Genomic DNA, 26,761 nt, shown 5'->3' with positions numbered 1-26,761 from the left:
ATCTGGGCAAAATTACGAAAAAGTACGGAAGAGGATTTGGGCCAAGCAATAATAAAAAAAAATAAAACCATCTCGAGATTAAAGTTGTTAAATTTCGAGAAAAAAACTCGTTAAATTTCGAGAACAAATTCGTTAAATTATGAATTTTTTCTCATAATTTAACGAATTTGTTCTCGACATTTAAAGAGTTTTTTCTCGTACTCTTCCTTAAAATATAGCTATATTTAGACGTTGGTTTTAGTTAATATTGGTTTTAATTCATGTTGGATTTAATATAGGCCTAGTATTCTTTTATCTACAGTGTCAAAAGCAGCACCAGTACTGATAATTTGCCTTTAAGCGAATATCATTTATCTTTATGAGCGTTGTGACTGTCTCTGTGTTGTGATACGGTCGGAAACCAGATAGAAAACTGTCAAAGTGTCCATTTGATCTTATATTGTTCACCTAAATGAACAACTTTTTCATTGATCTCTTGCCTATGAAAGGAATATTTGAGATGTGCTAATGAGCCGCACCATCATTTGAAAACCCAGAATTGGTACAAAATATAGCCAATTTTTTGTATTTTATTGTCTTATAAAGGTGAAAGCAGTACAACGCAAACCATTATAGTAACTCTTGCTCAGCCAGTTAAAGTCAGCTCCAGCATTATTGATAATTTTCCACAAAAATGTATGAACATCAATATATACTTATACAATTTATGAAAAATAAAGAAGTGTCTGCTTTTAAACAAGAAGCTGATAATTTTTTTTTTAAAGACTACAGCTGGATGAGATTCAGATCGATGTTTAAAACATAGATGGATTAGATCATGTCGACATTTCATTCGTTGACATTAAAAAGAAATGGTAGAAATAGTCTGGAGTATCAGTGTTGACATCCTCAATCTTCTTCACGAATCTTCCTCTGTCTTTGTATCAGAGGTCGTCTGGTTGTATCAGTGCTTCTGTAGACACAGCTGACAGTCTGTTTCTCGAGTCCTCGTACTGAAACACACACATAGTTATGTTATTTAATTCAAGAGTTAATATTAAAACAACTGATATTTCCAGGTGAGTAGCACATCTAAAACACAAGCGTTTGCATTTTTCGAACCTCTGCAGTTCATCCACAATGCTTTAGTCAGATTATTCCTACTAAACCTCTGGTCCACATGAAAAGACTAAGTTACTGTCCTGAACCCCTAATGGTTAAATCAGCTTCACAGCATCAAATGGCCCCATCTTTAACTGACTGTAAATGATATTTCTTCTGTGTGACACTAAAGCTTATAGAGAAAACAGCACTGATGTTCACTTCTAATATAAAATCACCTCGTGGTTAACATTGTCCCAATAACAGTGAGTTTCACTGATGTCTGATGCACCCGCAGTGTCTCGTGACTCTCGTCCTGTTGGAGGAACAGTCAAATGTCAAAGTGTGTGTCAGATAAACACCAAAAGAGAACTAGACTTTACAACACAAAACTGAAAAGATTGAGTGGATCATCATTAATCAGTCAAACTCACCATTAATCGTTCTCTTCTTTAAGATGTAGATTGTTAAGAATAAGCAAGAAAGTGCAATAAGCACACCTCCAATCATTGCTCCAATTATCCCTGCGACAGCATTTGGTGGGCATTTACCATCTATTCAAATACAAGAAGATAAAAAGTGCTAGGTTCAAAATGTAAAATTTAATAATGATATATCTGTCTCTATGTGTAACTGCTTTTAAATACCACATTTGGCGATAATTGGCTCTTTGATGCTCTTGTGGGTCACAAAACAATCATATTCATCCTTTTCCTCCTCTTTGATCTCCACACTCTTGCTCAGCTGGAAGGTTTCATCCTGGTTTGGTCTGATTCCCATGTAATCAATTTCATCTCCAGGCAGAGGTTCATGATTTTTCCTAATAGTCATCATCACGTCTTTGGGGTAGAAGCCAGTGGCCATACAAGTGAGTTTCAGCTTGGTTTTGTCCCAGATAGACCTTTCTGCAAACACATGAACATCTGGAGGAGCTGAAAACACAGGAATCAATTCATCATTCTGTTACATCTCTATGAAATGGGCAGATAATCAACAAATACTTTCACTCACAGCCGTTTCTGAGCTTCTCGTCTCCATATTCTCTGTATTTGTTGAGCCAGTCCACACACTCTTTCTCCAGGTAGCGCTTTATGTATTGGTTTAGGGTGGGAATATTGTCCCATTTTATCTTGGTTAGTACAGCTATAGAAAATGCGGCAATCCAACGAGATGATTTAACATCAAAAAACAAGAAGTCCTCTCCATCATAACTGAACTGATAAAAGCCACCGGAAAACTTCACTTCATCTCCCTGCTGCTCAACTTCACAACCAGTTATCCACTGAAGAACATGAGGACCTGAAATGGACAGAAATATAAATGTTTGCATAAATGATAATAAAAATCATGTTCAGGTTAAACTGTGTGAATGTTTCTCACCTGAATCATAGTGTCTCATGCGGTACATCAGAATGTGGACATTGATATTAAACCACCGTTCTTTACTCTTTCTGGACTGAGTGCCTCTTTCCCAGTAATCCTCCTGCATTTTCTCTTTCATCCAGGACTTTTTGGGAATCTTTTTCTTTTCTTCACTATTGTAATAGTCGATCTGTGTGCCGTCCAGCAGACCCATAGCACTGAATTTATAGATGCCCGGCAGATCCACAGGTTTAGACAAGCCCGTGTAAATGTAATACAGCGAGTGTCTCTCTGTAATCAAATAAAATATGCATGAAATAACTGTTTACTAATAAAATTGGTACATTTCTGAAAAAGAAGCCACAAATAGAGTTAATCTAGTATGATAATATATGAAGCCGGGCCTGTAATTCTCTGAGAAATATTTTAGTCAATATCTCAAATCTGAAAGCAGTCCTAACAAGAACTTTTGACAAAATAAATTAGTTTCAGTTTATCTAGCATTGGGATAAAGTATCTGAAATTAATTTGAGGTTTCTGAAACAATCCTGTCTAACATGTAATAACAGCTAACATCCATCAACACATGGTTAATAATGTGGATCAAAGCTCAAATTTCACAAGTTATTTGTGGATAATTAAATTTGACGAAAGTATATATTATATAATTTATATGCAATGCTAACATTAGTTTATAAAATTAAATTTTTTGTTGTTACAAATCCATAGATGATCAGGAAGTACAAACATGTTATTTTTCCCTTGGTTTCCTGATAAGTTAATAATTTACCTGCTTGAATTAAAGGCAAAATCCAATAAAGAAGAAAAACACACAGCGGAACGAAGATCTTCATCGTGACACTTGTGCACATGACTGAAACACCTGTAAGTAGGCTGTGTGAAGTTTTATATCGTGCAAAAACTGTCAACAACAGAAAACCAGATACCGAAAATAGCGAATGATGTCCTAAATGGCAAGAACTTTTGGGCCAAATGTGGCAGATGGCATCACATCTGGCCTAGATATGGCGGCTGAGCACATGTGGGCCAACATCTCACCATATGTTTAGCCACGGTTTTCTAACCCGTTAGAGCCTTTGCCCATAAACAATCTCTAAATAGCATCAAGTGCTGTGTTAGTGTTTTAAAAGTTTTTATTAATATTAAGTATATTATTAAGGATTATATGTCTAAAAATAACCCATTAGAGTAGTCTTCATTTTGAATGATTAAAAAAGCAATTTACATAATGTTAACTTAAAGCATTAATTCACTTCACACCCCCATGTCATCCAAGATGTTCATGTCTTTCTTTCTTCAGTCGAAAAGAAATTAAGGTATATCATTCCCCAAAACATGTCAAACACAGTGTTGAGTTCCCTTTCAAAAGGGAACATCTCAGGTTACGTATATAACCATGGATCCCTGAGAACAGGGAACGAGACACTGCATTACTTGCCATGCATCGGGGCTGCCTGCTCAGCAGTCCCTTCAGACGATAGGTACTGACTGCTTCTCTAGGCGCTCCTTTTATACTTCCAGATCATGTCTATTATGATGTTATAGGCTGTCACCGGCCAATAGGATTGGTGAGATTTGATAATTGCTTTCAGACACCGTTTCACTTGATGACATTCCCTAAAGCGTGTCAAATGCAGTGTCTCATTCCCTGTTCTCAGGGAACCATGGTTACATACATAAACATGAGACAATACAGAACAGTAATTAATTCAAGAAATGCCAATAAAAAGTATTCTTTTTATTGACAATAACATTAAGAAACGTAATTGATATAAATATCTCACCATGAGAACAACTTTATCAGTATGGAGGAAATAGTCTTCTTCATCTCACCCCTTCACCATCCAGTTTGACTTCATTATGGAATAACAACATTATTATCAACAAAAAGACTTTTACCTTTCTGAAGATATCTTTCTAGGAGATATTTTAATATAATATTTCAGAAAAAAACACGCTACCAATATACAATTAAAGGAAGCTATAAAAAGTACACTTAATATCAATACCTTTGTGAATCGTAATTATCAACTCTTTGAAAAATTAAGATCCTTTTAAAAATCTTGATATTTTACCTTTTAAAAAAATCACTATCACGAATATATGATATTCTTGGCAATTCTTTACCAACAATAAAATGGAATAATGATCTTTTTTTCTGAATATAGTGACTTCTAGAACCTTGCTAAGATATTATTGTTATATCTAGCAATTATAGAATTCAGTTGATACAATATGAAATACTATATCTTGTGTATTTTACCGTAAGTAAATTGTTCCAGATGGGCCATGTAAATACTAATACATGTACATATTGTCAAAATAGTTTAGATGATTATATTCACTCCTTCTGGAACTGTCCATACATAAATAATTTCTGGTCAGAAGTCATTTCTAAGTCCCCTTCGATATTTATTTTAGGAGATCTTTCTTCCATTAATGTTTCAAAAGAAACTAAAACATCTATACCTCTTCTATAATAGCTAACAAAGTAATACTATTAAACAAAGGATAGAACAAAAATATGTATTACCTAATGGTCCAATCTATTAATAGACACATTAACACTTGAAAAAATGACTGCCTCACTTAGGAATAAAAAGACTACTTTTGAAAAAATTTGCCCTCTTTTAAAGTTTGTTGACAGATGTAACTAAAACATGAGTTAAGGAGTTAAGGTTAATTGTAAGAAATGTCATTTTAGAGTATTTTACAATAGTTTGTTAAACAGCACATTACTGGCTATGGGATTACTATTACAGTTTGCGCTAATTCTCCAGCAGCATACTGCCAAATAGTAGTAATCTGATGGCATTAACTAACTTTACAGTTAAATACAGTAATTCTACATGAACATACTGCTAAATCACAGTAATATGATGGAATAACTACTGTGAGATCACAGTATATAGCTGTCATTTCACAATTCTCTACTGTAAAAATGACACAATAACTCACTGTGAAAGTAATGCAACTATAGCCAGTTATTTACTGTGAATATGTGGTCAAATAATTTTGATTTTACTCCATCTGTATCTATTTTTGTCTTTATGGTCAGCTGGTGCTGTCTTATTCACTCTATTCTCACTCTCACGGGAACTGTAGCTTGAACTTTTACCTGCACCAAATGTTGTCAGACCAGGCAGACTGAAACGGGTTAGATTTCTTTGTAAAAAGACTCCACCCGCAAACTTCTTCCTGCTCTCAAGTTTGCAACAAGGAATGAAACGTTGAATAACAGGTATTATTTTTCATTATAAATATGCTCTTTATGTTTGTTATATCTAAAGTAATTGTGAGGTGTAACAATAAATGAGTTTAGATTAACTATGAATTTAATTAATTATTGTGTGAGCTGCAGTAACATTAGTGAGTTTCACTTTCATCTTCTGTCACAAAGCTGAAGCAAATCTGTGTAAAACACTGTTCATGGTTCAAATATTTGCTGTTGTGATGTGTTTAGTTTATATACAGTTTTCCTGTTAGAAATGTAAGATATATATTTGTACCACAAGATGCTGAAGCAGAAACATCATATATTCAGAATTGCTGCGTAAATGTAGAGATAAAGTTCTATATGATGATGTTGCAACACATGATTTTATGTTTTCGTTTGTTTTTTTTAATGATGAAGAAGATCATTTAATCATTCAATCATTCAATTTAATGTGGCTCAGTAGCAGCTTATTTATATCCTATGATTGTGTGTGATAGAAGAATAAACATCCAGATTCCAGATGATTTTAAGAGAAGTTACTCCAAATACTGTCATGTTAGAAAAAAAAAAAAAAAAAAAAAAACAATAATTTCAATAGCAGTTATCTGGAGCAGATGAGGTTCTGTTTCACCTCTGTTTTGCGTGCTGGATTTTTTTCCACAATCTGCTATAGGCTTTTGCAGCCTTGTAATAAAGATTCTTTTTACAGAAAAGATTTAAAGGCACGGGCACATGTTTGTATCATGTATTAATCTGTTTCCTCCCTACGAGGAGAACAAAGTAAAAGTCATAAAACATATTTTATAGTTTGAAGTGAAATCATGAAAAACCCAAAATCTCTAAAGCCCACTTTCACATATTTAATCCTAATCCTTATGAAAGGAGAGTCAGATTGATACCCCATCTGTTATGTATAAAAAAATATAAATGTATATCCACAATTATAATAGAGCAAATGTCACACTGTATTTATGGATAACAAAATCCATATTTTACACCATTAATATGTAAATGTAAACTGTCCCACAAAGTTACTTATAGTGAATTAAAGCTGAATGTTTGATTAGTTTGTGTTCATTGTGAATCAAACCTGATGACTGCAGGAGAGGAAGAGAAGCAGCACAGCAGATGATGAGTTTACTTGAGAAGAAAGTTCTGACAGAAATCAAAGAATCAGTTCTGCCTCATCAGGGTAAACTGTGGCATCAGTGGAGTCAGAAGAACAAGGAACTACATCGACCTCAAGTATATGAGACCGAAATGGACATCAGCAGAAAACAAACAGAGATGAAGAAAATCCGTGAACAGCAGCATGAATCTGACATCAGTGTGTTTATGAAACTCCTTATAAAACAAATGAACTTTTATGAATATGCTGAAAATGCTGAGAAAATATTTTTCATTAAATGGCTTGGAATCTTGCTGGATGAATATACTTCAGCTGACCTTTCAAATCTACGTCACAAATATGATGAAAAGTGGTCAACAGTCTTACAACTGAAAAATAATTATAAATCTGAACAACTCAAAGCTGAACAAACTGAACTTGAGAAAATATCTGAGAATATTGAAGCTGCATCCTTTGGTTTGGAGCACATCATGAGGCAGATCTATGAATCATGTTCATCTGTGAAGAAGAACAAGAAAGATCTGCACTTTGACTTCTCTTCTCTCCCGAGTCTTGCAGCAGAGATGATGATCTCTGGATTTCCAATGGAGCTGATGGATGGAGATGCTGCTCATGTTCCTCTGGATTGGATCTCTGCTGTTCTAGATCAACTCATCCAGAAACTGGGAGACCAGAAAGTCTTTGTACTGTCAGTTTTAGGGATCCAAAGGTCTGGGAAATCCACCATGCTGAATGCCATGTTTGGACTCCAGTTTACCGTCACTGCTGGCAGGACAACCAGAGGAGCTTTCATGCAGCTGGTCAGATTGTCAGATGAGATGAAAACACAGATGAACTTTGACTATATTCTGGTTGTTGATACTGAGGGTCTTCATGCTCTAGAATTGGCTGGAAGATCAACAAGACAGCATGACAATGAATTGGCCACATTTGTTGTTGGTCTTTTAAATCTGACACTGATCAACATCTTTGGAGAAAACCCATTTGAGATGCAGGACATTCTTCAGATTGTTCTCCAGTCCTTCATGAGGATGAAGAAGGTCAGGTTGAATCCCAGATGTGTGTTTGTGCATCAGAACACTTCAGACGTCACAGCTGGAGATAAAAACATGGAGGGAAGGAGACGGCTGCAGGAGACACTGGATGAGATGACAAAACTCGCTGCTAAACAGGAAGTGTGTTTCAGTGATGTCATTAGATTTGATGTTCAGAATGATGTGAAGTATTTTGCTCAGCTCTGGGAGGGCAGCCCACCCATGGCACCACCAAACCCAAACTACTGTGAGAACATTCAAGAACTAAAGAAAACTATTATTTCTCATGCATCAAAGTCACATGGAATGATGTTGACACACCTAAAGGATCGTATTATAGATGTCTGGGAGGCTTTACTGAATGAACGCTTTGTCTTCAGCTTCAGAAATTCTCTGGAGATTTCAGCCTACAAGAAACTGGAAACCGAATACAGCAAGTGGTCCTGGAGTATTCGCAGTGCCATGATGGAAACTGAGAACAAACTACACAACAAAATAGAAAATGAAGCCATTCATGAGGTTAAGGAAACTGATCTACAAAGAGAACTGAAGAAGACAGGTGAAGAAGTGGAGAAATCTATGTCTGAATTCTTTGAGAAAGACAGTGATAAAGATATACTTATTCAATGGAAAATATCATTTGATAAAAAAATTAAAGAGATTCAGGAAAACATTGAGAGAGAAACAAAGAGGAAATTAAATGTGATTCTTCAGCAGCGATACCTGAAGAAAATATTGATGCTCGGAAGACACATCATGAAAACACTCTCTATGAAAAGAGCAAAGAACTTGCTTTAAAACTCAAAGACAAAACAAATGATGAAGAAATACTGAAGAAAGAGTTTGATTTGTTCTGGGAACAAAGTGTGAAGAAGATCATCAGAGACACTCCTGCAATCAGAGACATTGACATAATGAAAGATGTGAAACTTCTCCTAATTGACATCTATGAAAGTGTTCCTGTAGATCACTGGAGGAAGAGCAGCGGGTACAACATTTTCACTCTGGCGAGTTTTTCTGATTATGCGATTATCAGGGAGTCCACAAAACGAAAGACTGCAAAGGATGCTTACAGAACAGTTATAAGAACATTTGGATATACTAAAACTCTGTCTCCAGTGGATGAATCCCAGATAAGTTCATTAATCACAGATGTTGTTCATCAGACAGACAGAATGATTCAGTCATTTAACATTTCAAAGATGGGCTACAACATCAGCTACATTCAAAAACTCACAGGTTACATTAAAAGGAGAGTAAAAGACCCTCAGGATGGACCAGTGAAATATGAGTTCAAGAATTAATTCTTCATTGAATTGGTTTATTCCATCTGTAATAGAGCAAACAAGATGATCACTGACCAACACAGACTCTTCAGAGAAGCCAATGATCCTGAGATTTATGTTGACAAGAAGAGAAAAGAGTACTATAGTATTTTTCAGAAATACTGTCATGGATCAACATCAGCTGTCATGTTTGGAGAGATCATGTGTCAGAAACTGAAGGAGCCCATAGATCAGAGCGTCTACAAGAAGACAGCCAGAGATCTGACAGATGAAATGAGATCAAACTGTTCATCACTGAATGGAAACAGATCAAATCTGGAGAAACACATCCTGAAGACACTGGCAGAAGATGAGGATTTTATCAAATACATGAACTACATTCATAATACCAGAGATCACTTCAAGAGTTTCATCAGAGATGAAGTCAGTCGGTACATCACTGATAAGTTCAGTGTCAGTGTTTTACCCAAGATGAAGGAGAACATTAAACTCCTGCAGCAGAAGATCATGAAAGCAGCACATGAATCTACTGAACATGTTCAAGTGAACAGAGGAGATGTTCGTTTGTGGCTGAAGAGTTTCACACAGCAGATCTCAGATGTGCTGGTCTTCTCTGAAAAAGACCTCAGTGGAGTAAAACATGATGATGTTGATGATTTCAGCCTCCTAGAAGTTGTGATGAGACAAGAACTTCCTGCTATAATGACTGAGATCAGCTGTAGATTCAACAGAAACACATTTCCAGTTAAGCTGCAGTATAAGTTCAGACCAGATGAGCTTCTGATTGATCACTTCTGTCAGTGCTGTTGGGTTCAGTGTCCATTCTGTAAAGCCACCTGCACCAACACCATAGAAAACCATCATGGAGATCACAGTGTTCCTTTCCACAGAGTGAGAGGAATTAATGGCACATATTACAGTTCAACACAGAATCTCAGTGCTGATATTTGCACAAGTTTAGTGGCATGTCATAAGGATTTTAATACCCCAGACGGAAGGATTCCATACAGAGAGTACAGGAGAGCAGGAGGAGTTTATGTAGACTGGAGCATCACTCCTGATCTCTCTGAACTGCCCTACTGGAAGTGGTTTGTGTGCAGATTCCAGAGACATCTGGAAAAATACTACAATAAAACATTTGAGGGGAGGGGTGAGATCCCATATGAATGGAGAAAATACTCAAAACAGGAAGCTATCCAGAGTTTAGATCAAAACATCTAATGGGGCGGATAAACAATACAAGTCTTCCTCAGATAAGAAAAAAGTTTCTATTACACATCAGTGAGAATCTGAAATCATCTCAGAAAATACACTAGAGACAAGATAAAGAAAGATAAGATTCCTCCTGCAAGAAAACATGAACTTCAAAACATCAGTTTTAAAACATTGTGACAAATATAAAGCTCAAAATGTTCAGATAAGAATATGAATGAAATTAAATATGTTTTATTGTCCCCCCAGTAGGGAAATTTGGCATGGACTCTGTATTTCTATATCACCTGTTACTATTAAAATAATCCTAAAAGACAATACAACACAATACAAACACAGAACACTTCTGTTAATGTATGTTGTTCATAAAGACACTGGATATATACTATTTTATTTCTACTACAGAGTGTTAAACTGAAGCAGTGTTGGAGTTTATTAGATAATTAATCAATGATTGGTCATTAGTGATGACACACTGAAGAATAGAGGAACAAACATTTGAGGTCACCATTGTGGTGATCAGATGAATTCATCTATTTAAATGATTAGTTCACTTTCAAATGAAATTTTCCTGATAATTTACTCACCCCCATGTCATCCAAGATGTTCATGTCTTTCTTTGGTCGAAAAGAAATTAAGGTTTTTGATGAAAACATTCCTGGATTATTGTTCTACTTCATTGGCCTCCAGAGGGTTGAAGGTCAAAATTACAGTTTCGGTGCAGCTTCAAAGAGCTTTAAACGATACCAGACGAGGAATAAGGGTCTTATCTAGTGAAACAATCGGTCACTTTCAAAAAAATACAAATGTATATGCTTTATAAATACAAATGATCGCCTTTCACAAGCTTCCGCTTTCCATATTCTTCAAAAAGCTTACGCTGTATGTCCTACGCCTTCCCTATTACGGAAAAATGGAACTGGCGCACGTTTGTTCTGTAAGTAGAATAGGGAAGGGTGGGACATACATCCATCATAACTGGACTGATAAAAGCCACCGGAAAACTTGACTTCATTTCCCTGCTGCTCAACTGCACAACCAGTGCTCATCTCTTTTGATAGGTTACGGTTTCCTTCTCTTCCCCTCCGTGCAAAACACAGCTGTATGTCAATCCAAACTTTTCTTACAAGTCCGGTGGGTATAATAGGGGAGTATGCAGGTGCATTTCTAATTTTCTTCAAGTCAGACTCAGTAATAAGCGGATGATGAACGCTGGTGTCTTTTCCATTTTTCTTGTAGTGCTTTAAAACGGATTTAAAGACGACACTGCTTGACTTGAAGTCACTTATGATGTGGTATTTTGTAATGTGACGGTTCATAGATGCTCTGAGACGCATCAAACTTGCAACACTGTATTCGCGGTCCAGCGGTAGACTGAACAGAGGCATAAAACTCCCGCCCATTTCTCAAAATTACCATACAAATGAAACAATATGCAAAAATCATCCATTTAGGCTACCTAAATAAATGTTTTCTAAATTAATGGTTTTACTGTACACCTTCCAGCCAATCAGAATAGAGTATTTAAACAACATTAAAACAAGGTATAATGCTCATATATATATATATTATATATACACATACTCGTTTCAAGCCGCAACATAAAAGAGGGATCAAACACCACCGTTCAATCAATGCCAACTGTTTTATTTTCTTTAACAAATATAATAACCACGAATAAACATAAGTCTTGGGAAAAATAAAGAAACAAAGGGAATAACAAGCAAAAAAGGGAATAAAGGGAATAACAAGCAAAAATAACTAACAACATCTTAAAGCTACATGATTTAAGATAAAAAAGAAAATCAGTGAGAGTCACATTCTGGTCAAGAGCTGTTCCTGAGAGGACAACCCCAAAGAGAATGCTAACCCAAATGAAAACCCAGAGTCCTTATATACTCTTCTCTGCAGGGATCTATGACAGAGAGATTATTGGTCTCTAGAGTAAAACAGAGGCCTATACTGTTAAAACCCGCAAAAATAAGGATTTTGATGCAATTTCTGATGCAACATAACATAATACTCAAAATACATGCAAAGACCAAACCAAAAACTTTCCTCTAGTTTTTTATTTCTAACTGTTCAGCCAGAAGGTTTTGTTCCATCATCTTCAGGAGCTGCACTGTGAGCTTCAAAGATTCGTTTAGTCCAAACCTCTCCACCATCATATCCACTACACCAGCGTTATCTGCATTCTCAAGGAGAGAGGATGGAACTTGCCCATATTGTTTCAAATGCCACTTGAACTTCTTTAGATTGTAACTGTCCAGTTCATCCAGGATTTGCAGAAGCTGCTCTGGAACAGATACCATATTCTCTGCAGGGATCTATGACATAAGGTCAGAAGTTATTGATCAGAGAGATTATTGGTGTAAAACTGAGGCCTTACTGTTAAAACCTACAAAAATAAGATGCTCTAGTTGCAGTAAATCACGTGATGAAAGAGACAAACAAAAATATAATTAAGTTTTTAATTCATAATGTGAAATCCTGATAGCCAAAAGTTTGGAATACTCAGGATTTTTTTTTATATTTTTGAAAGAAGTCTCTTCTGCTCAGCAAGGCTGCAGTTATTTGATAAAAAATACAGTAAAAACAGTCACATTGCATCATTACTCCAGTCTGTGTCACATGATCCTTCAGAAATCATTCTAATGTGATAATCTAATATAAACCTAACAGATTCAGGTCCGTAGCCAGCCTATAGAAAGGGGGGGGGTTCTTTTTTTCAAAAAGTGGACCTTTTTGCAGTTTTTCTCCTCCTTTTGTATTTAATTACGAGGTTCAAATACTTCATTTTAGTGACCTTTTATGCACTAATTTGTTCTGGATTAGCTTGTCTGCTGGTATCTTAACGAACACGCTTTTTGATGCACCTAAAATATATTTACTGCATTGTTGTCAAATTGCTTCCTCATGTACCACCTTTGTCAGTCCATACACAGTTCATAAGTTTAAAGACCACAGTAACAACAGAATAGATTTAATGAACTTTACTGAAATATTAATAATAATTCTTCTCATCATCTTTTCTTGACTCTCTGTCAATGCCTCTTTGCATTTCCATTGGCTCCAGTCTGCCAGTATTGGCCAATCACAAAAGTCGATATTGCACAGCCAATGTCACTGAATATCCCACTATATTTTATTATTATAATTACGCTACGTTTATATGGCTATTATATTGTAGACTAATGAGTGGATAAAATATAGAAATCCTTTTAATTAAAAACAAAAATATATATATATAAAATATATATATGCCCCCCCGGAGGAAAATTTTGTATATTTTAAATTTACATGCATAAATCTGGTGCATTCTGAGAGCAAAATTAAGTGACTAGATCAATGAAAAAAATTTTCTCTTGTAAACAATTTTGTGCTATAAAAGTAAGTTATTTATTGGTAAGTTATAGTGGGAGCCTGCATCTGTATTTGTGGGAAATACAGATGGAAAAGAAAAAAAAAAAAAAACTTTGCACAGTAATTTTATAAATCCAAATGTTAATAAAAAGTTTAAAATGACTATTTGTATTCTTATGAAATGGAAAAAAACTATTTATATTAGATTTATATGTAAATAATTATATGTATATTATTGTAAGATTAAAAGACGCTTATTTTAAATGTATTGTGCAGCTTTTTAATGGCGCAACAAGATATGATAGATACGACAGAACAAAGTAGGCTATTAATAATCTTTCAGTGTGCAAAACAATGATAATATGAAATGCTTCAAAACAGCAGCAAAAAAACAAACAAAACAAAACAAAAACAAAAACGACTTAAATCTGGACCTTTGGCAGTGAGAGGGGGGTTCGTTCGAACCACCCGAACCCCCCTGCCTACGGGCATGAGATCACTCAGATCATCAGGATCAAGTCACTTATTAATACCAAGGGTTCACTCAAAGCAAGGAGAGTCTGCTTTTAGCTGTTATGCCAGCCGCAGCTGGAACCAGCTTCCAGAAGAGATCAGATGTGCTCCAACAGTAGCCACATTCAAATCCAGACTCAAAACACATCTTTTTACCTATGCATTTGCTGATTGAGCACTGTGCTATGTCCGAACTGTTTGCATTTTATTTTATACGTATTATCTTTTTATTCTTTTAATTCCTTTTCCTGTTTTTATTTCATTTTTATTGTATTTTATATATTTTATGTATCATCTTGTTATTTCTGACTTTTAATGCATTTTAAATATTGCTGTCTGGTTGAAAGAGCTGGGAGAATTAGGAAGAAAGCATTTGTGATTAGGTTAAAATTTGGTAAATTTGGATAAAGGGACAAACCATGGGGAAATTTGAGCTGTGGTGCATGGTTAAGATATCTCTGGATTACAGTCAGGACACTTTCCAAAGGGGAAATTTCCAAAGGGGAAATTTGAACTGCGTTGCATAGATAAGATATCTCCGGAAGGGGGATTAGGGCTGTGTGGTGCAGTTTGAGGTGTCTTGGCAAAAGGGGAGATTGAAACTTTGTTTATCAGTTTGAAGTGCCTTAACAGGTCGCTAGACAGCGGTCCTGTCGTATGAGGTTTAGATCCACTCTGATGGACAACAACAACAACAAAAAAACTCCCTAAGACTTCCTAGCTCTTCTATCCAGATAGCAAAATTCTCTGTTTTACTGTTATTCCTTATGTTTTATTTTTATCATTCTTCTTTATGTAAAGCACTTTGAATTACCATTGTGTATGAAATGTGCTATTACAAATAAACATGCCTTGCCTTGCCTATAACACGCGCTCACACATTTATTTTTTTAGTATTTTTGGGATGAGTTAAATTTACATATGTGGTTTCAACAACCAGATGCATTTAGACATGTTCAATTTTGACTGGAATGTGTCCCAGAGAACCACCTGTAGTGATTTGAGCTATCAGATTTATCTGATATTTTATATTTTATACATATTTTATATAAAGATTTTAATGTTGTTTGTGGAGTTGTTTAATCCTCCTCTACTGAGATCTTGAGAGGTGTAATGTCTAATTTTATCTGCCGATTCATCTTTTTTTTTTTTTTTAGATTTCATCTAAGGCTGTTGCTGGAAGTTAGTTGTAGTTTCTGTTCTTGTTGTTTCTCTTTCCTTCAGTGATTCTGAAGAAGCAGTTGAGCAACAGAGGACAGCAGCATGTAAGTGTTTGCTTTTTCTTTTCTCATTAGATTTTAGTGCAGTTGTTGTTGCTAGGAGACATTTTTTGTTTTATTGTGTTTACCATGGTTTACCTTGCCCAATTGGGAGGGGTTGGGGTAATGGTCTGCTTATCTCAAATGATTGGAAATTTGATCCTTTACCATTTTTAACTGGCAACAGTTCATTTGAATCACATGCTATTACTAGTAATCATCCTGTTAAAATCCATTTTGTAGTTTTTTATCGTCCCCCAGGTCGACTGGGTAACCTCTTGGAGGAGTTGGATATGTTACTCTCCCACTTCCCTGAGGACGGTATTCCTCTAATACTATTCAGTGACTTTAACATCCCCCCCCCCTCCCTCCTTTTTTGTTTTTTTTGTTTTTTTTGCTGTCCGCAAAACCCGATTAAATCAATCAGTGAGTTGGTGGAACGATCTAATGCTGTACAAATCGAGTGATCGACTGTCTCTTTCATGTTCCCCATTTAGAAAATCTGATGCATGTAACTGCACTCTGATGTGCTTGATGCTTCGAATTTTTGTTTTGTTTTTGTTTTTTACGTTGTCTCTGAGCAGCTTTGTCCCGAAGTGTGGGTATTGTTTTCAGAGAAACGAAGCGTCGCATTTTTTCCAGTCAAGTGAATACTTTGCATGTCAGAATGTTTGAATCCAGACCACTATGGAAGTTCAAGTCCATTTACTAAACATTTTAAATATATAAACCTGTAGCCTATACTACATCATCATATGTTCTGTCATAAACAGTATTTACAATAAAATAACAACACAATTTACTTGCCTCAAACAACTCAGTATGCATTAGTATTATTATTATAATTATTGTTTTTTTTTTATCTATTTCATCTATTTCCAGATTTAATATGTAAATTATATTATTGAAATAAACACATTTAGCGTCGTCAGGCTGTTTGTGCTTAATGGATAAAACAACGGAATTGCGCATTCAAGTTTATGGGTGCTGTAAATTTTACCTGCCACAAGATGGCACTGTTTTCGACACTCTTGATGCTTTGAAACCATAAACCTTTCCCGAAGCCTTTAGAGAAAAGCTTCAAAGATTTAATAGGCTTCATTTCTTCATCTCTACTCAATAGTTTTAGGCCATTTTGCAAATGATTCAGTCGAATTTAGCTGTTTTAGAGAGCATTTGCTCATTTTGAGCCTGTTTTTAAACATTATTAACTATCTGTAACGTCATTTTTCATATGTGGAAAAAAATGAAACTAAACTAGCCAATCAGATTTCTTTTCACCCATATCCATCCCCCACGCCCACCTATAGACGCACATACACACGTTTGACTTACAACACACAAATGCACACCTTTATGTATTCTCATTCTCTCTTTCTCTCTTAATATGTCGAGTGCACGCAGATAGATTTTAATAATCAATTTAAAAATTATGTAAAAAAATAAAAACGGCATTAATTAGCGCCCTCTCAAGGTACGCACAGTGCGTACAGCCGTACAGCTGCAGGCGCCACTGTTGACATCCACCTAGAAAAACCCCAGGCTGCTGACTTCAACACTTTACTTGCCTCATTTGACCTTACACAAGTGTCTACTATATAGGGCTGGACGATTAATTGAAAAGTAATAGAAACCGAAAAAAAAGAAACTTTTTTTTTTTAAATCCCGTTAATACTTCCCCCTTAAAAACATGCTACTTAAATACTGCTGAAAGTGAGCTGTTATGTCAGAGCACTCTTTCAATAGGAAACAATATCCCATCTTTAATAGCCAAACGTATTTACAGTACAAACCTTGTCAGTGAAGTACGAAGGCAAAAAAAAAACAAACAAAAAAACAAACAGAAACAAAATAATCGTTCATTAATTGTAATCGAGGTATAATTTTCAATTAAACAATGTTTTGATTTTAGGCCATAATCGTCCAGCCCTACTACTATAGCAACTCACAAATGACCTTGTTTACAGATGCTACTGCTCCACGGACAACAATTTATTACTCCGTTGCACATCTCAGACCACTTTCTCATCACTTTTACCCTCAAACCGACCCCTGACACAACACACACTCCTCTGCAGATCACATTTTGGCATAACCTACGCTCACTCTCCCCCTCTTGCCTATTTAATGGTTTCATCCTCATTTCCTCCATCCGCTCAGTTTTCAGCATTACTGTCAGTGATAATTTTGTTGATAAATAATGTCTCATAATTTTCACTAACAACACTCACTATTTTCACTGACGAAGACGAGACATAACTCAAAAATGACAAAAACTATGACAAAAATCTAATTTTCGTCGATGGATAAAAACGAAATGAAAATGTTAAGGAGGGGGATTTGGGAAGAGATCCAGTCTGTCCTGTGTGGTAGATGCACACATTTCAATTGTAATGTGCTGAACTGCTGGAAAACATTATATGTGGGTTTTTTTCCTCCTGGTCATTTTTGATATTAACAAACAGTATTTAATTTCTTTCCATTTAATTCATAGTAAACTATTGTAGCTTCTGTCTGGAATTCCCCATCACAGAAAGACTACGAAAATTATTTGATTTTACTAGTATCAGGGTTATTATAGTTAACTAAAACCATAAATCAATAAACTTAAGTACTTGTAATAAAATAAATTGGACTGATCTTATTGGAGCTGTTCTCAAGTCAACAAATCATTGATTCACTGATCTGTTCAGAGCGACTCTCCAGTGAATGAATTTCACTGTCTGACTGAAGATTAGCCAAGAACTGGGGGATCCTCTGAGTGCGTGCGTTACTGATGTTGAAAGTAAGTCAGCCTACTAATGTTAAATTTTAGGATGAATTATTGTAACTGAAAATCTTACAGCGTTCTGTTTAAGCCCACTGAAATGCTTTAATGCGGACACGTCCACATCAGTGTGTCTACAGATCGTAGTCTTGATTCAATCAGATCAGATCCAAAGAATTTTAATGCGCCTTCAAATAGCGGTTGTATCGATTACATCGTTACAGCACTAGGAGGCCACAAGTGACTTAAAATTTATTTAAAATTGAATGATTCATTCAAAAGATTTGTTCAAAAACATTGATTCATCCATAGTTATGAGTGAGTCATAAATCATTAATTCAAAAACATTTATTTAAATAATTAAATTAAATATTTTTAAATAGACTGCAGCAATTAATATTTTGTCCTCTATTAAATAATTATATGCTGTTTTGTTTAGATGTCTGTTCATAATCATGGGAGAATCATGATTTCTATTTGAAAGAAACAAACAAAATAAAAATCTTGATTATCATTTTATCCAGAACTCTAACACAAATTAAAATAACACATGCACATTCATCTTCCCCGCTGCTGCAGGAATTTCTTAAAATGTTATGTATTTAGCCCTATAGGCTATGTTTTGTCTGTTTTTATAATGTTTGTCAACACACATTACATATTATGTATCTGCATCCACTAATCTTCCATCCATACTGACTAGTGCTGGCTATTTGACAATTCATAATCATTCATAATTATTTTGAGAAATAGAATAATATAAAATATATAATATCAAATTAAATTATATAAGCGGCCTAAATAAAATTACAAAATAAACATTCATCAATCAAAAATTGTGTAGATTTATCAATATAGCGAGTCTATTATGATGTTATGATGAACTATATGCCTTTCTCCACTGACGCTCTGAGTTCTTCAAAGTGTTTGTAAGGATACTGATTGTTAGAAGGCAGCTGTCTGACTCTGAGATAAAGAACAGGAATGGTGTGTGTAACATTAGCAACACATTAGCTGTTCGATAACGTAGTCAAGCAAAAGGCTATCTATATTAATTCATATTAATGAATGAATGACAGAACTGTCGCAAGGGCTGTGCCAAGTGTGTGAGCGCATAGGGGCTCGCGCCAAAGTAAAGTGACAGCTGACTTGAAGTAAAGCAAAAAAAGTTCATGTTTTTGTCTTGAAATATTTTAATACAATAAAACATAGCCAAAACAATATTGCTCTGAGCGTGTGACCGTGATTTGTGTGCATATTCAGTCAGTGTGGAATCACACATCAAGTTCTGAGAGAGATATTCAGTCCATTATAAATTCTGATTTTGGCCGCCTCTGGAATGGATCAAACCATAGATATTAGCCGACCTGATAAGTTCAATTAAATATGCTGGAAATCCGTGCTCATTCAAGGATGTGCAATTATTTAATGTACGGAGAAGGCACGGACGCCTGCAGGAATTAATCTGAATGTTTTTTTTAATCTCAAAACTCCATTAAGCAACAAAATTGTCAAACATCCATTTGGTGCATGTTCACAGAGGAAAACGGCTGCTTGTTCTCTTGATACTGTCTGTTTTACTGAGAAATCGCTTCAGGTGATATACAGTGAGAGAGCAGTCCAAACGAATGTGGATTCAAAGGCGTTTTACCAATTCATAATTTAAAACACAATTTAAGCATCAGAAATTAAACTGAATATACGAAGCGAATCAAGCTTTTTTCTTAAATATCCACAACACAAACAACAAATTGCTCATCACTATAGCAACACTAGACTCTCCGAGCTGGCGTGAGAGAGTGGAGGCGGGGCTAATTTGCATATTCATTGATCTGTGTATTTTAAATGAGGCAAGGGTGTAGAGTTACATTCAAGCTATTTTAAGGCATGTAGAAATATTCTTTCACTTGAATTTTTTTAAAAATAAGTCATTTTGGTGATTAAAGATGAGTTTTAAGGGATAACATAATTGACTACATGGGGGACTTTAATGAAATACAGTAATTAATGACAAAATTCTATATGACTGATGCCCAAAATAGCCAATATGGGGAAAGTGGACATCATTCGACTCTGTATACGGCACTTAATCAAAGTCCCAAAAAAAGAATTTAGGCAAACCGTTCAGAAGTTATAAGAACAAAAGGCAATTTTTCATATCTCCTGACCAGTAGGTGGCGCTGATCTGACCCTTGACTCCAGGCCTGAATATAATTACCATTGTATTGAAATCCTCCTGAAAGCCAGTCGCACTGCTGGCTGTTTTACCAGCGCTCTCTCGTCCTGTTGGAGAAACATTGAAATGTCAAAGTGCATCTACAGTGCTGTGTGTCAGATAATAAATTACAATAGCAGAGTGGTGAATTAGTGAATAGTAGTGAATTTTGATCATGCATGTTTTAGCTGGGTTTTTTTGGCCTAGGGGTTGGAGCTAAACTCCAGGACCTCCAGGAGCAGGATTGGACATTCCAAGGCAGTGGACTCTAAAACTTCAAACCACTATAATCTTGTATCAAAACATGTATCCACAATTTAAATTTAGCTTAATTTAGTGTGATCTTTATTCAGAGGTCTTCAGACAATGGCACTACCCACTGAGCTTCTGTGCCACTTCACTGTGAATTATATAATTGTAACACAAAACCGAAAACAAGAATGTGTGGATGATCATTAATCAGGTACTACTCACCAATTATTGAGTAGCTTTTCTTCTTTAAGGTGAAAAACACTAAAGCAACAACAACTATTAGCCCAAGCAAACCTCCGATCAAACCTAAGACAGTCTCTGGCTGGCAGTCCTTGCAATTTCCATCTATACAAATGCAAAAAGATAAATGAATACATTTTAATTAATTAAGGGTCTCTCAAAAAAATGGACTTTCACAACTTAAAATTAGGGATGCTCAGATTCGCCTTTTTGTCTCTGATATGATACCTGGGATTCAGTATTGGCCATTACCGAGTACCAATCCGACACTTAAAAAAATATATATATATATATTGGGAGGCAGGCGCTCTTACAACAAAGAGGCTAAGGACCACAGTCTGTCAGTCGCTAGAGCACCTCTGAAGATCAGGGCAGTGAGGTTCACACGCACAGCTCTTACTAGCCTACAACAGTAACATGTGCACAAGCGCAACAGCTGCAAATAAACCAAGAGGTTGTTTGGAATCACGTGGTTCTGGTGATGCGCAAAATTCCGGTGGAGGGCAAGCGGTGAAAATTAGAATGGAAGAGATGGAGAAAAGTCCTTTCTTTGCTGGTTTAGAAAGGTATAAACAGAAAATCACAACATATGTTGGACGTGATCCTTATGTTATGAAGAGGAGCGACTTTTCCGCTGAATTAAAAGACTTTCCTGCCATTGAGGAGGCAGATATAGAGGATGTGAAGCTGCCGTCACGCCGCATTCAGTTCTAGTCTGGGTTTGTTTATATCGCGCTGCCTTTCTACTAGTGCCTTTCTGTCGTGATTGTGAAAAATGTCGCCATTGTAGGTCATTTATGCTGAATCGAGAATTGTAATAGGAACTCACGATATCGTTCGTAGAAAAAAATGGACGGTAATACAATTTTCGCCTTGGTTGAGAAGGTGAGGGAAGAGGACTAGCAAATGTAATAATGTCACTAAATAAACCCACTGCCTTTCACTCAAAATAATCACATAACCTAGCTGAGTTTTGTATTTGTTTTTTGTGTAATAATTAACATTATGTTTTAGAGTATGATCACTCGGCTTGTGAATGATTATAACTTGCACACAGCCACTTCAGAACTGTTCACAAGCTTCTGTGGGTTTGATTATGGTTGTCATTTGTTGAAATAAATACAAAAATACAGCGTGTCTGTGTCCTGAACGTGACCCTCCGATTCCCCTCTGTGGTCATATGGGAAAGTGAATATTTACAAAAACAACATTAAAACTAGTTACATTTACACGCTTCCAACAAATAAATGGATCGACTAAAGTCAGCTTGTTGAACACATTTATTTTATTTGGGCATTTTCTACCATACGATGCCTGAAGCAGCAGCACGTGCCTGTTTTCATGGTAACCAGATCAACATTGTGAACAGATTACTACAAAACTGAAGTGAAAATACCAAATTATAATTAAATAGGATAAAATATCTTCTCCTCCCTGCAAACGATAGCATGAAGAATGTGAATATTTAACCAAGTCAAAAAGGTAAGCAGGTATCCATATTCATTTAACTTTCAGCAGACGCAAAACGCTATAAAAGGCGACAACTATTAATGTTAAAAAACGAAATAAGTTATAAAAAAACGGTATAAGTTATGTAAACGATATAAACACCTTCTGGGTTTTTGATTTTATCATTTTTAGCAACCCTAAACGAATCAAAACATGCAAATTTTTAGTTTTTGATAGGATTCCTATATAGAAAACTCACTCCCTGCCCTCCAGACTCATTCGCGCTGCTGCTGTGACGTCATGTGCAAACAACCTATAGCTTCACTAGCTAGGTAGACATAAAAAATAAATGGGAGTCAGGCTAACTTCATTCATTACTCATGACTTTGTCATGTATGACTCACATTCATGAAAAACAAGTAAATATATTTATAAATATAATCTATAATATTAAAAGTAATATCTTTTAAATTTGTAGCACAGCTTTCTAATATGGCAGCAACATATGATAGGACAGAACAAGAAAGGGAATTAATAATCTTTCATTGTGCAAAAGTATTATATGTAACACAGTGGCAAAGCGCTTATGCACAGAATGATACGCTTGAAGCAACATAAAGTCACAGTGCGCAGTGCTTCACATTGAAAAAGCTCAAAGTATCTTTACTCTTAAGACCCAAGCCAAGACTTTGGTCCACTGTAGTGGATGTTATATTTTTAGCAAATTTCACTGACACCATGTGTCCTGTAGTCTGCAGATTCAGAACTTTTCAGAGATGCCAAATGTTTGGAAGTTTCACCATGATCACACCTTCTGCTTGGTCTTCAAATATGGCCGACAGTGAATGATTCAAATTTAGTGCTCTTACCCCATTTGACGATAATTGGTTCTTTGATGCTCTTGTGGTCCACAAAACAATCATAATCTGCTTTTTCATCCTCTTTGATCTCCACACTCTTCTTCATCTGGAAGGATCCATCATGGTTTGGTCTGACTCCTGTGAATTCAATCTCATGTTCAGGCAGAGATGTGCGATATTTCCTAATGGTCAACATCACGTCTTTGTGGTAGAAGCCAGTGGCCATACAGGTGAGTTTCAGCTTGGTTTTGTCCCTGATAGACTTTTTTGCAAACACATGAACATCTGGAGGAGCTGAAAACACAGAAATCAGTTCATCAGTCTGTTTCATTTCTATAACATCTGCTGATAAACTACAAATACATTTACTCACAGCTGTCTCCATATTCTCTGAATTTGTTGAGCCAGTCCACACACTCTATCTCCAGGTATCCTTTGGTGTATTGGTTTAGGATGTGAATACTGTCCCATTTTCTCTTGGTTGGTAGAGCTGCTTCAACTGGAGCGACCCATTGAGACTCTCTATCATCAAAAGACAAGAAGTTTTCTCCATCATAGCTGTACTCAGAAACGCCTCTGAAAAACTTCACTTCATCTCCCTCCTGCTCAACTTCACAACCGACTCTCCACTGAAGAACATGAAGATCTGAAATGGACACAAATCAAAATGTTTGTAGGATGATGATAAATCAAATTATCATATGCATATTAAACAGTATGAATGTTTCTCACCTGATTTATCATCTCTCATGCGGTTCATCAGAATATAGATGTTCACATTAAACCACTGTTGTTTGATCTTTCTGGACTGAGTGCCTTTTTCCCAGTAATCCTCCTGCATTTTCTCTTTCATCCAGGACTGTTTGGGAATCTTTCTCTTTAGTTCACTACTGTAATAGTCGATCTGTGTGTCGTCCAGCAGACCCACAGCACTGAATTCATAGATGCCCGGCAGATCCACAGGTTTAGACAAGCCCGTGTAAATGTAATACAGCGAGTGTCTCTCTGCAATGAAGAGGAGTAAAATATGCATGAAATAACTGATAACTGAAGTGTAAATGTGATGAAAGTGGTACATTATTGAGGAAGAGAGCTGCTAAAACATCATGTGGGTGAATCTCATTAAACACAATCTCAAAACATCCAATAAGGAATAGTGTATATATATATTTTTTTATATAAATGAACTGTCATGCTAAGTACAGATAAACATCATTAATTTGAAATATGCAATGGGGAACTATATTGGAAGCAACAAACATAGGCCTACCAAATATAATATAAGCTAAGCTAGCAGGCTAATTGGGTAGATGTATGCTATGCTACCTGGAGATTGGAGGGGAATGACAGAGGCCGAAAGCAACTTGGTCCCTTTTGGCAGGCCCACCCGTTCTGCAAGAACACAAGCTGCTACTGCAACCAGAAATGCCCTGAAACACTTTTTCTGGACACCAGAGGGTTCTGTTCCCTGGCAAAATTGTGTTGTTTCGCGTGGACTGAATGATGGACCCTTGCCCAACTGAGCAGCTAACTTGCCTGTTCAATCACTACAAGTCTATGTATCTAACAAATCTACAGTTAATTTGACATTAAAATTTACCTTTGTCTGTTATCTATGTGTATGTGTCTGATTCAACTCCATATAATTCACATTATGATTACAAACATTAATACTTAGCTTATTATTTACATCTTGACTACCTTTTACATTTACATTTAAGCTTCTATAATAATATGCATGTAATAATAAAACTGTAATACACTGCAAAAAATGCTGTTCTTACTTATAATTTTTGTCTTGTTTCCAGTCCAAATATCTAAAAATTCTTAGATCAAGAAACATTTTCTTGACAAGTATAAATTATTTTCTTGTTTTTAGGAAAAATAAGTCAAAATTAAGTGAGTTTTTCCCATAAAAAAGCAAAATAATCTGCCAGTAGGGTAAGCAAAATATGTAGTGTATTATAAGCCTTTATGGCATGATTTTTTATTTCATTTTTTTACCACAGAGCTATAAAAACATTATATTACTAAAAATACTGTGCACACAATGTTTCTGATCAGAGTTGGTTTTGAACTATTTTGTTAACAGCATGTAGAACCATTACTTTAAAATCATTTGTAGAACACAATTTTCATACAGCTTAAAAAAGCAGGTACCATCACAAGGTTTTCTCCAGCTGTTCAGAGTCAAGTTTTACATTTGCAATACAAAAGAAACATGCAATTTCCATAATCAGCCCTCTATGGGAAGTGTGAATGGCTCATAGTCTTATTCTCTGATAAACCCAGTAAAATGTAATAATTTACCTGCTTGAACTGAAGACAAAGCCCCATAAAGAAGAAAAACACAAAGCCGTGCCCATAGTTGAAAAGCCATGTGTGAATTTCGCTAATACATTGTTCCTTCGTCTACGACCGAACGCAGAAACTTCCGACAGCAGAATGATTTTACCAAAGATAAAATCAGGCTCGTTTGAGATGCGTCTTGCCTCACCTGAAATGTAGGTGAAAATATGCGGCTGCTGTGAGATGAGGAGTGAAAAGAGAACAGGTGTTTCGAGATTTTTGGTTTCTGAGATTTTCAGTTTTAGTGGGCGGGGCTTACATTAATATTCATAAGACATGCGCGATTGCCATGCAACTGAGATTTTAGTTCACATTGTATCTCAGCAGGACATTAGTGGATTATTCTATAAAGGTTGACTTATGCCTAAACTACAGTTGGTTACTTCGAGGTAACAGTTTATAGATATGATGTAGGCCTATTGCTCTTCAAAAGGATTAATACAATTCTTTATGTTTAGGCTCACCAAGGTCGCATTTATTTGATCAAAAATAGGCAAAACAGTAATATTGTGATTTGTTTCTATTTTAATATATTTTTAAATGGCTGTTTATTCCTGTTACTCCTTCAGAAATCATTTTAATATGCTGCTTTGCTGCTCAAGAGACATTCTTAGCTTCTATTATCAGTGCTGAAAACAGGAAACCATGATGATTCACAGAACAGCAAGTTTGAAGAACAGTATTGAAATCTTTTGTAACATTAGAAATGTCTTTTTTAATCTATTTAATTAATCCTTGTTGAATAAACTTCATCCTTGTGAAAAAAACAAAAACAAAACAACAACAACAAAACAACAACAACAACAAAACTACAGTGATTCCAGACAATGCAATTGGGGGCCACTGTCTGTAAAAATATAACATTTTTTTTTTTTTTTTATATAAAAATAAAAAAATAAGTAAATAAATTCATTTAAATTCAAAGAGTGGTAAAAATGTCAAAATCTTTAAGATTAAAAAAATGTAATTTTTTGATCTGAGAATAGCTTTCTTATTCATATATTAAAGGACTGCTACAGTAGCTAAAGTTTGTTGTTGGCAACTCCATGCCCATCTTTTTGTACAAACACAAAATGTCATTAAATGTCTCACATAATATCATATGTTCACTCCATCACACATTATACAAAGCATCTATTAAATCAAAAGCAAA

At 35.5% G+C, this 26,761-nt stretch overlaps 1 pseudogene; it reads right to left on the bottom strand.

Moving 5' to 3' along the window:
• Positions 1-888: 888 nt before the first annotated feature.
• LOC137003286 (uncharacterized) lies at positions 889-25,639 on the bottom strand (annotated as a pseudogene).
• Positions 25,640-26,761: the final 1,122 nt, after the last annotated feature.

The sequence above is a fragment of the Chanodichthys erythropterus genome, chromosome 3 (genome assembly GCF_024489055.1).
Source record: "Chanodichthys erythropterus isolate Z2021 chromosome 3, ASM2448905v1, whole genome shotgun sequence".
NCBI lineage: Eukaryota > Metazoa > Chordata > Actinopteri > Cypriniformes > Xenocyprididae > Chanodichthys > Chanodichthys erythropterus.
The sequence above is the reverse complement of the archived record's forward strand: the minus strand, read 5'-3'. Positions and strand labels throughout refer to the sequence as shown.